This window comes from Schistocerca cancellata, chromosome 8 (assembly GCF_023864275.1).
Source record: "Schistocerca cancellata isolate TAMUIC-IGC-003103 chromosome 8, iqSchCanc2.1, whole genome shotgun sequence".
In the NCBI taxonomy this organism is placed as follows: Eukaryota; Metazoa; Arthropoda; class Insecta; order Orthoptera; family Acrididae; genus Schistocerca; species Schistocerca cancellata.
The window spans coordinates 442,930,919-442,946,950 of record NC_064633.1 but is presented as its reverse complement, the minus strand read 5'-3'; the positions used below and the strand labels follow the sequence as shown (position 1 = coordinate 442,946,950).

At 42.7% G+C, this 16,032-nt stretch overlaps 1 protein-coding gene across 1 annotated transcript in view; it reads right to left on the bottom strand.

Annotated features, from left to right (window-relative positions):
• Window positions 1-16,032, bottom strand: part of LOC126095618 (myb-related transcription factor, partner of profilin-like) — a 202,932-nt gene that overhangs the window by 41,052 nt on the left and 145,848 nt on the right. The window lies entirely within an intron of this gene.

The window sequence follows — 16,032 nt, the reverse complement described above, 5'->3', positions numbered from 1 at the left end:
AACAGTGGAGAGCGTCCGAGATGTGTTACTTCATTGCCCATGGAAATCCACAAGTCGCGCACCATCAGACGCTAATTTTGCGAACGTGTCCTGGAGCCACTGGAAGATGACGATTTTCCCCGCCAACCCCTGTTCAGTGATGAGGCGACGTTCCATCTAAACGGCAAAGTGAATCGTCACAACGACCGCATATGGGGCACGGAAAATCCCAGTGTTACAGTGGAGACTGAAAGAGATTCTCCAAAGGCGAGTGTCTTCTGTGCTGTGTCATGTAGCAACGTTTATGGGCCCAACTTTTTTCCTGGGAAAATTGCGACGGGTGCGACGTCCCTAAACACTGTTTGTTTCTGAGACTGATAGCTGATAACCCACGCTTCATAATCCTGCAAGACAGAGATCCACCGCATTGGCATAGAGGAGTGCGTCGCCATCTGAACAAGGAACTTCCAAACAGGTGGAACTGGCGATGTGCCCAGGATGATTTGGCACTCTTCAGGTGGCCCCCAGAATCTGCCGACCTTACAATTTGCGATTATTTTCTTTGTGGATGCGTAAAGACAGTGTGGACGTACCACTTCCTCCGACTAAATTGGCTGAACTCCAGAATAGCATTATTGCTGCGCTGGCGAACATTGACGTGAACATGTTCCAAAATGTATGGGGTGAGTCTATGGGCTGAGCCTCGCTACCGTATACAGGTGTGTCGTGTAACACGAGGAGATCACATAAAGCATCTGTAATGATGTGTAAAAGCTTCAAAATGTACTTTTTTAAACATATTCATCCAAAACCCGATGGATCATTTGTAATCACCCTGTAGTTAGCAGTGCAATCAGTTGCAAATGTCATACGAGGCGCATGAGAAAAATAATGAGACTGACAACAGGGCGAGAGATCTGGCAACCCTGTGTTGTTCTACTTGTGTACACCGGTGAGTTCATCGCTTCCTCTACATAAACATCTGCGTTTACATGATTACTCTACAATTCGCAATTTAGTGCCTGGTAGAGGGTTCATCCAACGAGATTCAAGCTATTTATCGTTCCGTTCTATAACAGCGCGGGGGAAAAATGAACACTAACATCTTTCCGTAAGAATTCTGATTTCTCTTATTTTATTATAATGATCTTTCCTCCCTATGATGGTGAGCACCAACAAAATATTTTCACAATCTCATAAAAAAGTTGGTGTCTGAAATTTAATGAAAAGTTGCTGACGCAACGGAAAAACGCGTTTGTTTCAATGATTGCCATCCCAATTCGTGTATCATATCCGTGGGTCTCTTTCATCTAATCCGCGATAGTAAAAAACAAGCTGCCCTTCTTTGCACTTTTCCGATGCCCTCCGTTGCTCCTGTCTAATGTGAATCCCTCACTGCGCAGCAAAATTCCAGAAGAGAATGTACAATCCTAGTGTCAGCAGTCTCTTTAGTAGACTTATTGCATTTTCTCAGTGTTCTGCCAATAAATCGTAGTGGTTTGCATTCTCCACGACATTATCTATGTAATCGTTCCAATTTAGGCTATCCGTAATTGTAGTCTCTAAGTATTTAGTCAAAGGGCAGCCTTTTGATTTGTGTTATTTATTGTGAAATCGAAACTTAGCGAATTCCTTTAGGTACTCATGTGGATGACTTCACAGTTTTCATTATAGTCAATTACCACTTTTCGCACCATACATATATCTTGTCTAAATCGTTTATCCATTTGTTTTCGTTTGACGACTTTAGAAGATGGTAAATGACAGAATCATCTCCAAACAATCTAAGAACGCACCTCAACTTGTCTCCTAAGTCGTTTATGTACATCGGGAACAGCACAGGGCCTATAACACTTTCTTAGGAATAGCCAGACATTATTCTACTTTAATCGATGACTTTGGGCCAGTTAATACGAAGTGTGACCTTTCTGGCATGAAATCAGCAATCCAGCTGCAGAACTGAGACAATAGTCCATAGGTACATATTTTGATTAGAAGTCGCTTGTGAAGTACAATGTCAAAGGCCTTCTGCAAATCTAAAAATATGGAGTCAATTTGACATCCGCTATCACCAGCACTCATTACTTTGTGAGAACGAAGAGAGAACCGTGTTCGACAAGACCGACATTTCCTGAATTCGTGCAGACTGTTTGTCTATAAATCGTTTACTTCGATATAACTCAAAATGTTCGAACACATATACACTAATGAATCAAAACATTATGGCCAACTGCTTAATAGCCTGGCTGTCCGTCTTCGGAACGAAATACATCGCTGATTCTGCGTATCAGGGATCCGACAGACTGTTGGTAGATTTGTGGAGGTATGTGGTGTTCGATGTCTACGCATAGGACATGTAATTTGCGTAAATAACGGAACGCTGATTTGCGTACTCGGTGACGGCTCCAGATAGAGAGCCCGGTGGATTCCATGGGATTTACATCAGGTGATTTTTATTGCCGAGACATCAACGTGAGTTCACTATAGAGCTCTTCAAACCACTGTAACATGGTTCTAGCTTCGAGACAAGGATAATCACACTGCTGAAAGATGACATCGCCGTCAGGGAAGATATCATGCATGAAGGGATGCGGGTGGTTCGCAACTGTCAGCGTGTCTTACTTACTACCATATGTGCCACGCAAGCGGAGGAGAAAGTCTCTCATAGAATAATTCACCAGCCTGCGTCTGTGGCGCGCTGTACGTTACGAACGGCCGTTCACCTCCATGACGGCGTTTGCAGAGATGACCGTCCAACTAATGCAGCAAAAATGTGGTTCACCGAAGAGCTGACACGTTTCCATTGAACGACGGTTGAATACCGACGGTCCTGTGCCCACTGCAATGGCAACTGACGATATCGTTCGGTCAACATGTGAACACTTTGGGGTGGTCTGCTGTAGAGCTCCATGTTAAACGATGGACAATGTACGGCGTGCTCCGGAACACTTGTACGTGCACCAGCATTGCACTCTTTCGGCAGAGATGCCATACATCACCACCCATTCTACACTCCTAGAAATTGAAATAAGAACACCGTGAATTCATTGTCCCAGGAAGGGGAAACTTTATTGACACATTCCTGGGGTCAGGTACATCACATGATCACACTGACACAACCACAGGCACATAGACACAGGCAACAGAGCATACACAATGTCGGCACTAGTACAGTGTATATCCACCTTTCGCAGCAATGCAGGCTGCTATTCTCCCATGGAGACGATCGTAGAGATGCTGGATGTAGTCCTGTGGAACGGCTTGCCATGCCATTTCCACCTGGCGCCTCAGTTGGACCAGCGTTCGTGCTGGACGTGCAGACCGCGTGAGACGACGCTTCATCCAGTCCCAAACATGCTCAATGGGGGACAGATCCAGAGATCTTGCTGGCCAGGGTAGTTGACTTACACCTTCTAGAGCACGTTGGGTGGCACGGGATACATGCGGACGTGCATTGTCCTGTTGGAACAGCAAGTTCCCTTGCCGGTCTAGGAATGGTAGAACGATGGGTTCGATGACGGTTTGGATGTACCGTGCACTATTCAGTGTCCCCTCGACGATCACCAGTGGTGTACGGCCAGTGTAGGAGATCGCTCCCCACACCATGATGCCGGGTGTTGGCCCTGAGTGCCTCGGTCGTATGCAGTCCTGATTGTGGCGCTCACCTGCACGGCGCCAAACACGCATACGACCATCATTGGCACCAAGGCAGAAGCGACTCTCATCGCTGAAGACGACACGTCTCCATTCGTCCCTCCATTCACGCCTGTCGCGACACCACTGGAGGCGGGCTGCACGATGTTGGGGCGTGAGCGGAAGACGGCCTAACGGTGTGCGGGACCGTAGCCCAGCTTCATGGAGACGGTTGCGAATGGTCCTCGCCGATACCCCAGGAGCAACAGTGTCCCTAATTTGCTGGGAAGTGGCGGTGCGGTCCCCTACGGCACTACGTAGGATCCTACGGTCTTGGCGTGCATCCGTGCGTCGCTGCGGTCCGGTCCCAGGTCGACGGGCACGTGCACCTTCCACCGACCACTGGCGACAACATCGATGTACTGTGGAGACCTCACGCCCCACGTGTTGAGCAATTCGGCGGTACGTCCACCCGGCCTCCCGCATGCCCACTATACGCCCTCGCTCAAAGTCCGTCAACTGCACATACGGTTCACGTCCACGCTGTCGCGGCATGCTACCAGTGTTAAAGACTGTGATGGAGCTCCGTATGCCACGGCAAACTGGCTGACACTGACGGCGGCGGTGCACAAATGCTGCGCAGCTAGCGCCATTCGACGGCCAACACCGCGGTTCCTGGTGTGTCCGCTGTGCCGTGCGTGTGATTATTGCTTGTACAGCCCTCTCGCAGTGTCCGGAGCAAGTATGGTGGGTCTGACACACCGGTGTCAATGTGTTCTTTTTTACATTTCCAGGAGTGTACTTTACAGAGCAGACAAGCCTCCTAACCCCACGTTCTGTGAAGAGCCGTGGACGTCCAACCATTTAGAGCCTAGTGGTAGTTTCACTGTCCTACCTCTCTCCATAGTTGCTCACGACAATCGCCCGTGAACTTACGACCAGCTTCACCGCTTTCGAGACACTAGTTCACAGGCTGTGCGTAATAATAATTTGCCCTTTGGCAAAGTCGCTTATAAAATGGATTTACACATTTGCAGCCCATGTCTTCACTAGAGTGATCCCCCGTAGTGGCCTTCGTATCTGCTCTGTTTACGTACTTTTGTTACCGCGTCACGAGCGACGCGGTGGGCAGTGGTCATAATGTTTTCGCTATTAGTGTTTGTTCCAAAATCGTACTGCAAATTGACGTTGGCGATATGGGTCTGTAATTCAGCGGATTACTCCTATTTCCTTTCTTAGGTATTGGTGTGACGTTTGCAACTTTCTGCTATTTAGGTATGGGTGTTTCGACGAATGGTCGGTTGTAAATGATTGCTAAATATGGAGCTATTGTATCAGCATACACTGAGAGGAACCTGACTGGTATACAATCAGGACGGAGGCCTTGCATTTATTAAGTGATTTAAGCTGCTTTGCCCCATCGAGGTCATCTACTTTTAAGTTACTCATGTTGGCAGTTGTTCATATTGGCAGTTGTTGTGGAATATTTATTTCGTCTTCTTTCGTAAACGTATTTCGGAAAACTGTATTTAGTTACTCTGCTTTAGAGGCGCTGTCATCAGTAACCTAAAGACCGTTATCGTGCAGTGAAGGCATTGTGTCTTTCCGCTGGTGTACTCTAGATACGGCCAGAATCTCTCTGGATTTTCTGCCAGATGCTCAGTCCGGATTTCAGCTCCGTGCAGCTATTACGGGAAATCTGACAGCGCCATCAGTGAAATTGTATTTTTGTTGTGCGTTACGAAAATGGAACAGTGGAATTTAGAGTAACGTTATGCCACCAAGTTGTCTTGGAAAATCCGCGGCTGTGACCTTCGAAAAGTTGAAACAGGCCTATGGGGAACATTTCATACCAAGAGCAAAAGTTTTCCGCTGGCACAAATTGCTTTTGGAAGGCCGAGAACGCGTTGATGATGAACCTGGCTTACGGAGATCTTCAACTTCAAAAAACGACGGAAACGTCGAACGTGTGCTTGGTGTTGTGATATCATAAGGGTGACTGGTGAAGCGTTAAATTCAGAAACATTCACCATACACCAGATTTTGACCCAAGTCCTTGGCGTCCTTGAAAGGCTCAGGAAAAGGGTGAATCGAGTGACACTTGACATTGCAGACAACTGGATGCTGCTGCATCATGACAACGCCCTATGTCACACGGCCACTTCCATCGAGGAATTTTTGACCTCAAAAGCTTCCTGTTTGTCCACAACCCGAAATTGGAAAATACGTTAAAAGGACATCGTTATGGGACTCTGGGGAACATCCAAAAAAATTTGGCCGACATGTTTAAGGTAGTACGAGTTGAAGCTTTTTAGAGCGGCCACTAAGACTGGAAGCAACGACTCCGCCGCAGTGTAATTGCCGAAGGGAATTACTTTGAAAGGCACAGTACTGTTGTTTGAAAAAAAAATCTTTGGTAGACAAAAAAACCAGTCCCATAACTTTCCTCACACATCTTGTACGTAATCGAGGCGTGATAGCAGGCTTCCTGAGAACCATGCAAAGCCGTGACGAGGTGATTCAGCGCCCCAGGCGAAATTGTTGAAGCTGCGTCCTCCTTCCTCACCTCCGCATAAAAATAACTTTCTTCGCAGAAAAGACTGAAGTAAATATTATGATTTTATAAGAAGGTTTAGTACAAATAAAACATCATTCAAAAACAAATGAACAATAATATCCCTCTCGGATCTTCAGCCGGATCATGAAATCATCTTGACACAATATTACCGCAGTCTACCTGGCCGCAATCTTCAGGTGACTAAGCTGTTGCACGAACTTGCCGGAACTGAAATCAGACTGTGAGCGGCGGCTCCTTTGTACTCCACGGAAGACCAACAGCGCGTGCATAAGTATTAATCGTAAGTGCTCTCTAGCCCAAGTGAGCATGTACACCGAGGTGCCAAAAGTCTTGGGATAGTGATGTGCACATGTACATATGGCGATAGTAATCCCTACACAAAGTACAAAAGGGCGTTGCATGCACGGAGCTGTCATTTATAGTAATGTGATTCATGTGAAAAGGGCAACACTATTTTCAATAACCTACAATTTTTCCTTCCCCTGCAACGCAGAAGCTATTAGTCTTAGAAAGAAAAATAAACAGGACCTTATTTATAGCATGTTTACAAGCGTTGGATAAAAAGTAGTGACAACACTTATATTTCATACCAGACTTCATTGACGGACGTTCACCGTAGTCTCGGTCACCTCCCCCCCCCCTCCCTCCCACCACACACACACACACACACACACACACACACACACACACAGATGGAATGCGTCGGCGTCGTACACTGCCAGCGCGTCCATCTCTGTCGATGTCTCGCAAGGAATGCCCTATGGCATGGATGGTGCCTTCTCTTGCGTTGTAGCGCATGTCACGAACAGGTTCCTTCATTTTGGTGAACATATCGTAATCGCGCGGGCCCATGTCTACTGCATCCCGTCGTCCTTCATGACAATGTCGATGCCACACGGCAACCTCGTGCGTGGGATGGAGATCCTGGAATATCCACCGTGTTCATCTGATTTAGGTTAGTGGTGTTTAACGTCCCGTCGACAACGAGGTCATTAGAGACGGAGCGCAAGCTCGGGTTAGTGAAGGATGGGGAAGGAAATCGGCCGTGCCCTTTCAAAGGAACCATCCCGACATTTGCCTGAAACGATTTAGGGAAATCACGGAAAACCTAAATCAGGATGGCTGGAGACGGGATTGAACCGTCGTCCTCCCGAATACGAGTCCAGTGTTCTAACCACTGCGCCACCTCGCTCGGTTTCATCTGATTTGAGTCTATGCGATTACGATGTGTTCGCCAAAATAAAGGAAGCTCATAGTGGCACGTGTGTAAGTAGGCTGTTTAGGTTTTCTTATTGGTAACGCCACGTAGCGCTCTGTATGAAAAATCACTGGCTGTGCTGTGTGCAGTCTGTGGCTAGTTTGCATTGTTGTCTGCCATTGGAGGTGAGCCGCCAGCAGTGGTGGATGTGGGGAGAGAGATGGCGGAGATTTGAAGTTTGTAAGACTGGATGTCATGAACTGCTATATACATTATGACTTTTGAACACTAATGAGGTAAATACATTGTTTGTTCTCTATCAAAATTTTTCATTTGCTAACTATGCCTATTAGTAGTTAGTGCCTTCAGTAGTTTGAAGCTTTTATTTAGCTGGCAGTAGTGGCGCTCGCTGTATTGCAGTAGTTCGAGTAACGAAGATTTTTGGTGAGGTAAGTGATTTGTGAAAGGTATAGGTTAAGGTTAGTCAGGGCCATTCTTTTGTAGGGATTTTTGAAAGTCAGATTGCGTTGCGCTAAAAATATTGTGTGTCAGTTTAGTGTTGATCAGAATAAGTAAAGAGCGAAATGTCTGAGTACGTTCAAATAACGTAAGGGGTTATCAGCACAGTAATTCATTAATTTTTCTAAGGGGACGTTTCATATGTCGACCCTTAGCCGAGGATACCTCACTGGAATCTTCTGATTTTTTCTTGTGGTTTGTGTAATTAGTGTAGATTTTGTTTATTGCTAGCGCGTAATTGTAGAGAGAATCTCCTTTGTAGTTGCAGTCTTTCATTGTTGTACAGTAAAACAGGTGTGGCACGCATGTAAATTTGCACCAAGTATTTCGCAGCTGCGCTTGCAATTAACTAGATATTATTTTCAGTGCTGTATTAATGTGTTCTCTTATTTTTGCTCTTCAAATTGTGTTTTTCTATGTTGTCGTGTGAAATATTGTGACAATAATGGGGTGTGAAAAACGTAATACTAGGCTCCAAAGTAAACTGAGAAATGACAGTGAAGACGAAAGCGGTGTGTTAGCGCCACCATGTAATGAATTAACTAATGTTCAAAGTAGTAATTTGGTAATTAGTTAACGTAACATTGGTAAACTGCAGGAGTATCCAGGGCAAGGTTCCTGAATTAGTATCTCTTATTGAAGGAAATAGTGCGCATATAGTATTAGGAACGGAAAGTTGGTTAAAACCGGAAGTGAACAGTAACGAAATCCTAGACACAGAATGGAATATATACCGCAAGGATAGGATAAACGCCAATGGTGGAGGAGTATTTATAGCAGTAAAGAATTCAATAATATCCAGTGAAGTTATTAGCGAATGCGAATGTGAAATAATCTGGGTTAAGCTAAGTATCAAAGGTGGGTCAGATATGATAGTCGGATGCTTCTATAGACCACCTGCATCAGCAACCGTAGTAGTTGAGCGCCTCAGAGAGAACCTGCAGAACGTCGTGAAGAAGTTTCGTGATCATACTATTGTAATAGGGGGAGACTTCAATCTACCAGGTATAGAATGGGACAGTCACACAATCAGAACTGGAGCCAGGGACAGAGACTCTTGTGACATTATCCTGACTGCCTTGTCCGAGAATTATTTCGAGCAGATAGTTAGAGAACCGACTCGTGAAGCTAACGTTTTAGACCTCATAGCAACAAATAGACCGGAACTTTTCGACTCCGTGAATGTAGAAGAGGGTATCAGTGATCATAAGTCAGTGGTTGCATCAATGACTACAAGTGTAATAAGAAATGCCAAGAAAGGAAGGAAAATATATTTGCTTAACAAGAGTGATAGGGCACAAATCGCAGAATATCTGAGTGACCACCATCAAACGTTCATTTCTTAGGAAGAGGATGTGGAACAAAAATGGAAAAAATTCAGAAACATCGTCCAGTACGCCTTAGATAAGTTCGTACCGACTAAGGTCCAAAGCGAGGGGAAAGATCCACCGTGGTATAACAATCATGTACGAAAGGTACTACGGAAACAAAGAAAGCTTCATCATAGGTTTAAGAGTAGTCGAATCATAGCTGATAAGGAAAAGCTGAACGAAGCGAAAAAGAGCGTAAAGAGAGCAATGAGAGAAGCATTCAACGAATTCGAACATAAAACATTGGCAAACAATCTAAACAAGAACCCTAAAAAGTTTTGGTCATATGTAAAATCGGTAAGCGGATCTAAATCCCCTATTCAGTCACTCGTTGACCACGATGGCACCGAAACAGAGGACGACCGAAGAAAGGCAGAAATACTGAATTCAGTGTTCCGAAACTGTTTCACTGCGGAAAATCGTAACACGGTCCCTGACTTCAGCCGTCGCACGGACGCCAAAATGGAAAATATTGAAATAAACGATATCGGAATTGAAAAACAACTGCTATCACTTAGTAGCGGAAAAGCATCCGGACCAGACGAGATACCCTTAAGATTCTACAGTGATTATGCTAAAGAATTTGCCCCCCTTCTATCAGCAATTTATCGTAGATCGCTGGAAGAACGTAAAGTACCTAGCGACTGGAAGAAAGCGCAGGTCGTTCCCATTTTCAAGAAGGGTCATAAATCAGATGCGAATAATTATAGGCCTATTTCGCTTACGTCAATCTGTTGTAGAATAATGGAACATGTTTTGTGTTCTCGTATTATGACGTTCTTAGATAATACAAATCTCCTTCATCATAACCAACATGGATTCCGCAAACAGAGATCATGTGAAACTCAGCTCGCCCTATTTGCCCAAGAAATTCACAGTGCCGTAGACACTGGCGAGCAGATTGATGCCGTATTCCTGGACTTCAGGAAGGCATTTGATACGGTTCCGCACTTACGTTTAGTGAAAAAAATACGAGCTTACGGAATATCGGACCAGGTTTGTGATTGGATTCAGGATTTCCTAGAAGAAAGAACACAACATGTCATTCTTAACGGTTCAAAATCTGCAGATGTAGAGGTAATTTCGGGAGTACCGCAAGGAAGCGTGATAGGACCTTTATTGTTTACAATATACATAAATGACTTAGTTGACAACATCGGTAGCTCCGTGAGGCTATTTGCAGATGACACGGTTGTCTACAAGAAAGTAGCAACATCAGAAGACTCGTACGTACTCCAGGAAGACCTGCAGAGGATTAATGCATGGTGCGACAGCTGGCAGCTTTCCCTAAACGTAGATAAATGTAATATAATGCGCATACATAGGGGCAGAAATCCATTCCAGTACGATTATGCCATAGGTGGTAAATCATTGGAAGCGGTAACGACCGTAAAATACTTAGGAGTTACTATCCGGAGCGATCTGAAGTGGAATGATCACATAAAACACATAGTGGGAAAAGCAGGCGCCAGGTTGAGATTCATAGGAAGAATTCTAAGAAAATGTGACTCATCGACGAAAGAAGTAGCTTACAAAACGCTTGTTCGTCCGATTCTTGAGTATTGCTCATCAGTATGGGACCCTTACCAGGTTGGATTAATAGAAGAGATAGACATGATCCAGCGAAAAGCAGCGCGATTCGTCATGGGGACATTTAGTCAGCGCGAGAGCGTTACGGAGATGCTGAACAAGCTCCAGTGGCGGACACTTCAAGAAAGGCGTTACGCAATACGGAGAGGTTTATTATCGAAATTACGAGAGAGCACATTCCGGGAAGAGATGGGCAACATATTACTACCGCCCACATATATCTCGCGTAATGATCACAAGATCCGAGAAATTAGAGCAAATACGGAGACTTACAAGCAGTCGTTCTTCCCACGCACAATTCGTGAATGGAACAGGGAAGGGGGGATCAGATAGTGGTACAATAAGTACCCTCCGCCACACACCGTAAGGTGGCTCGCGGAGTATAGATGTAGATGTAGAATTGTGCATAGGGAAATGGAGCGGGCTGCAAATAATGGTGTAGGCAGTGAAACAATTAGTGAACAGGGAAGCATTGTCGATCGATTGGTCAGCAACAGCTCGCCTCAGGATTCCGAAATGACAGGACACAATCTTGCAAATACTGTAGATTCAGGTTTTGCGTCCTCACCGTTTTCTCAAATAAATCAAGACACATTTTCTGCTTTTCAAAATGCGAATATTGCCGGCTCAAATGCACTGCCGAATAGCACTGAGGAACATGTTTCAGACACCAGTGCACTGTTATTACAGTTAATGCAACAAATGGGACAAAGGCTACAAAAGTTGGACACAACGCTTGAAAAAAATCAGAAACAAATGGGACAAAATCTTCAAAAGTTAGACACAATGGAACAAAATATTCAAAAGTTAGACACATTGGAACAACACCAGAGACAAACACAGCAACAATTAGACACAATGGAACAAAATCTTCAAAAGTTAGACACAATGGAACAAAATCTTCGGAAGTTAGACACCACACTTGAACAAACACGTGAAGATTTATCTACTGACTTACATAACATTGAATCGAAATGTCAAAAAGTCTGTAATGACGTAAAAACACAAATTTGTGAGCATTTCCAACCTATTTTTTCGCGTCATGAAAATGCATTACAGAATCACGAAGCAGCCATAGAAGAACTGCCAACTATTGTTCATGAAAATCACGACACCTTGCAAGCTAGAATTGACTCAGTTGCATCTACAGATTCGGTTACGCAACTTGCATAAACTCAGGAAAACTTAAAGGACGCAGTAGATACGATTTCAACACAAATGGACACTCTGAAACTTGGTTCAGAAAAACACACAGAGGAAATAATTTCACTATCGGATAAAGTAGCAGAACTTTAAGATCAGTTCACTAACTTATCTACAAAGGTAGATGATGATCTGAATGACACAAGACCTGTAGCCTTTACGGACACTGAAGAGTATGAACAAATTAGAAAAATCAAACAAAATCAAAATCAAATCAATACACAGTACAAAAGAGAAATCCGGAAAGTACAAGATCAGTTGGCACAAGTAATACAAGAATTACATATTTCAGAGGACACTCGCGCTCCAGTACGGGAAGAGGGACATAGAAATACGGAACAACCACAAAATAATAACACAGGGCACTTCGGAAATTATGAAAGAAATTGGCAAGGCGCATTGGATTTTGAGATGGAACCGCTGAAACGAAGTAACGATGAGTGATGTGCGACTCGCCGACATGATGATTTCGACTATAAGCTGTTCATTACTACACGTAAATTCAAAACATTTAAGAATTCTGGCAACGACATTCATCCACAAGCATGGCTTCATCAATTCTCTCATTGTTTTCCTCCCAACTGGTCATTGGAGCACAGGTTAGAATTTATGTGCGGCTATTTGGAGAATGAACCAGCTGTAAGAATGCGATCGGTCATTCAAGATTGTCACAATGAAGGAGAATATTATCATGCCTTCCTCTCAGCGTATTGGTCTCAAGCTACACAAGACCGAGTAGAACATAGCATCACAATGATGAAACGTTTCGAACAATCTGAATTTTGCAGTCTTATGAAATATTTTGAAGACATGTTGCATAAGAATCAGTATCTTTCAAACCCATGCAGGCCCTCAGAACTCATCCGCATTTGCTTAATCAAATTGCCTGAACATTTACGACATATTATTTTGGCAGGACGTTGCAAAGACGACATTGAAGCTTTTCAGGGACTGTTACAAGACTTGGAAATTGACACTGACAATCGCGGGACGCGAAAACAGGAGCACAACATTTTCAGGTCACATCCGTCACAATTCCGCAATGAAAGAAATAATAACTGGATACGACAAGGCTATTCTTACAACGCAAATCGTGACCAAAACAGACACCACCTGTATGACAACCGTTGGCAGAGTAGTAATAATTACAGACAATGATCGCATTTCCGTAGTAGTGAATATGACATAGATAACCACAGAAACAGACAATATGGTAACCAAAACAATTATTATCGTGGGAGACAGAATAACTTCAGACGCAACAGTTCGGAGCGCAGTTACGATTCAGGGAGATATTCTAGACCACGTGACCAACAAGAAAGAAATTACGGGATCTACCGTTATGACGACAGACGATATAATCGTAACAACGGACCAGAATTTAATCAGAACTGGCGGGTTTCAAACAGGGCAGGGCCCTCTCGACAAGGTGAATTTGTAGAAGTTAGACCTCCAAATCCCAGTAACGACGTGTGGCAACAAAGAGACAGACAATGACACGCACCGCAGGCAGACACGTGCGCCGGCTGGCTCCGAGAAAAACAACGTAGACGCTAACCGTGAAAAAAATTTTAGCATTCCTTACCGACGTATACCACCACGTTTCACATGTAAAACAGTTTATTGAGAGATAATCTGCTTTTTAACTTAGTCTTTGCTATTAAATTTTTTCACTTCACGTTACTAGTATGCTTTGTCAGACTTAGAATCTGTTAACATGCAACAATGTTTGAAGTTAAATATCCAGTCAAGAACCAAGAGAACTTATTTAAACAGAAATTACGAATGCATTGTTATTTTGAACAGACGACACAGTGTTATTGTGTGTGTACATTCTTGCTTGTTAGTTGCACAATTACGTAACGACTATAAGGCTCACATACTTACAACATTTACCAGTACTACTTATGAGATTTTAATGCAACATTTTGGTTTACTTGAAAGTACATTCTGGATTTTAAGTACTTTCTGTGAGATACCAGATGACACAGTGGTTAGTTTATGTGACAGCTACACGATTTTATCATGACACTACTAATGAGTGACAATTTACAATGTTGCTTTTGCGGTGTATTTGTTTTATATCCGCACAGTTTTTCTGAATTCTTCTGTAAAGTAAAACATGTTTTAGTAGTAACTTTTGTGGTATAGCTACAAGGAGACAGCCTTTTCCGTACGACAGCAATACGTTACAGCACAGTACTTCCTTCATCACGGCAATAAGCGTAATAACTAAGATATCTATACGCAAAGCATTTCACTTTTGTGTATCATGACGTAAGTACATTGAATTCTGCAGAACTTAGCTTTCGGAGGACGATAACTACGACACTTCCACAGAGATTATCTTACAACAAGATGCACATTTTAGCGCTACAGTACACGTATTTGAGTGATTAATTTTGTACTTAAAACATTTATTTTTAAAGATATTTGAAGTACAATGATACAAAGGTTTTCCGTGATACATTTCATTCCATTGCTGTAATCTATAACACCTGAGGGCATTATTACATTAATCCTCAGGGGGGTACACGCCTACTTTGTCTACCATGTGTTTGGCAAGCACAAGGAGCCCTAGCTAATATGGTATTGGCTTATACAACTTTACACATCGGTACCATATTTCTCTAACACATAAATTACACAGCTATCTGATCATTTAACTGGAAGAGACAAACATTTATTTTACTACATCAGTGACAGATATTTACGTAATTACACAGTTGAATAACTTCACACTTATGAAACTGTATTTTGTCTGTACTTTGTGAACTGTTCATTTTTTTTTTTTTTTTTTGGAACCATTGTGATAATACGAGAGCTTTGAATGATGTATTTGGTATGGAATCATGATTTTTAAAGTACGTTTGAGGTAGATGACACTTTTGACATGAGCAGAGAATTTTTTTAGGTTTTGAAATTATTGAAGGAAGCTACGCCGATTTTGAGATTTGGCTGAGGTTTTATGATGTTATGATGATGATGTGTATTACGCTGTTGCGGTATGTTTATGATCAATAAGCTGATGCTATATGAGAAATTTGATTATGCTACGTATTTGTTATGATGAAATATTGAAGAAGTGTCGACGAATATGTATATGTGTAATAAGGTAAGGAATAATGAGTAGTGGTTAGGGACTCTGACTTGTGAAAAAGGATGTTGGAAACCAAGATTCGTACTTTAAGAGTTATGAAATGTGTGTAAATGCGTGAATGTACCACAATGCCGACGAAAATTTTTTGGACACTGTTATATTTACAGGATTTTGTTTCTACAGATTTTTAACGCAAATTCTAGACCTGTGAAATTTTTTATATGAAACTGTCACTGTAGTGAAAACTGGTGTCGTAAATATTTCGGTAAGAAAGCCAAGTGACCTTGACGTAATGCGTCTTGAGCGGCCAGCTGTGTCAGAGGCCTGGAGAAAAAGCCATTAGTGTGTGACTTTTCAGAGTCACAGCTAGAAAAAAAAAAAAGAAGCCATTATCCTCGCTATTGACATTTCTTTTTCGAAAGCATCGCAAATACGACACGCTCAAACTTGAAAACATATGATTACACTGTGGAGCTATTAATTTATGATATTTACTAAAATGGCTAATGAAATGATGAGAAACATTTTTACATCTATTGTCTTTCTAGTTGAGAGATTGCTCAATTTGTTTAATATCTAGTTTCTAGCTGCCCTGCAGCATTTGTTAAAATAAAATTTTATAGATGTACTAATATAAATATTTTATGCCTACAGACCCAGTAAAGAATAACTTCATTATGTACTTTAACAAAACGAAGGAGCACAAAAAGACATTTCCCTTCACAGGAATTGCATACAGAATTTTCTTTTCAAGTACTTTGTAATTTCTTTTGTAGAATAAATTGTGATGCATCACTCTAGTATTAAGATGTGACATAGGTATTAGACATGGCCATCTTTAGTGTAATGTTTTTTTTTTTTT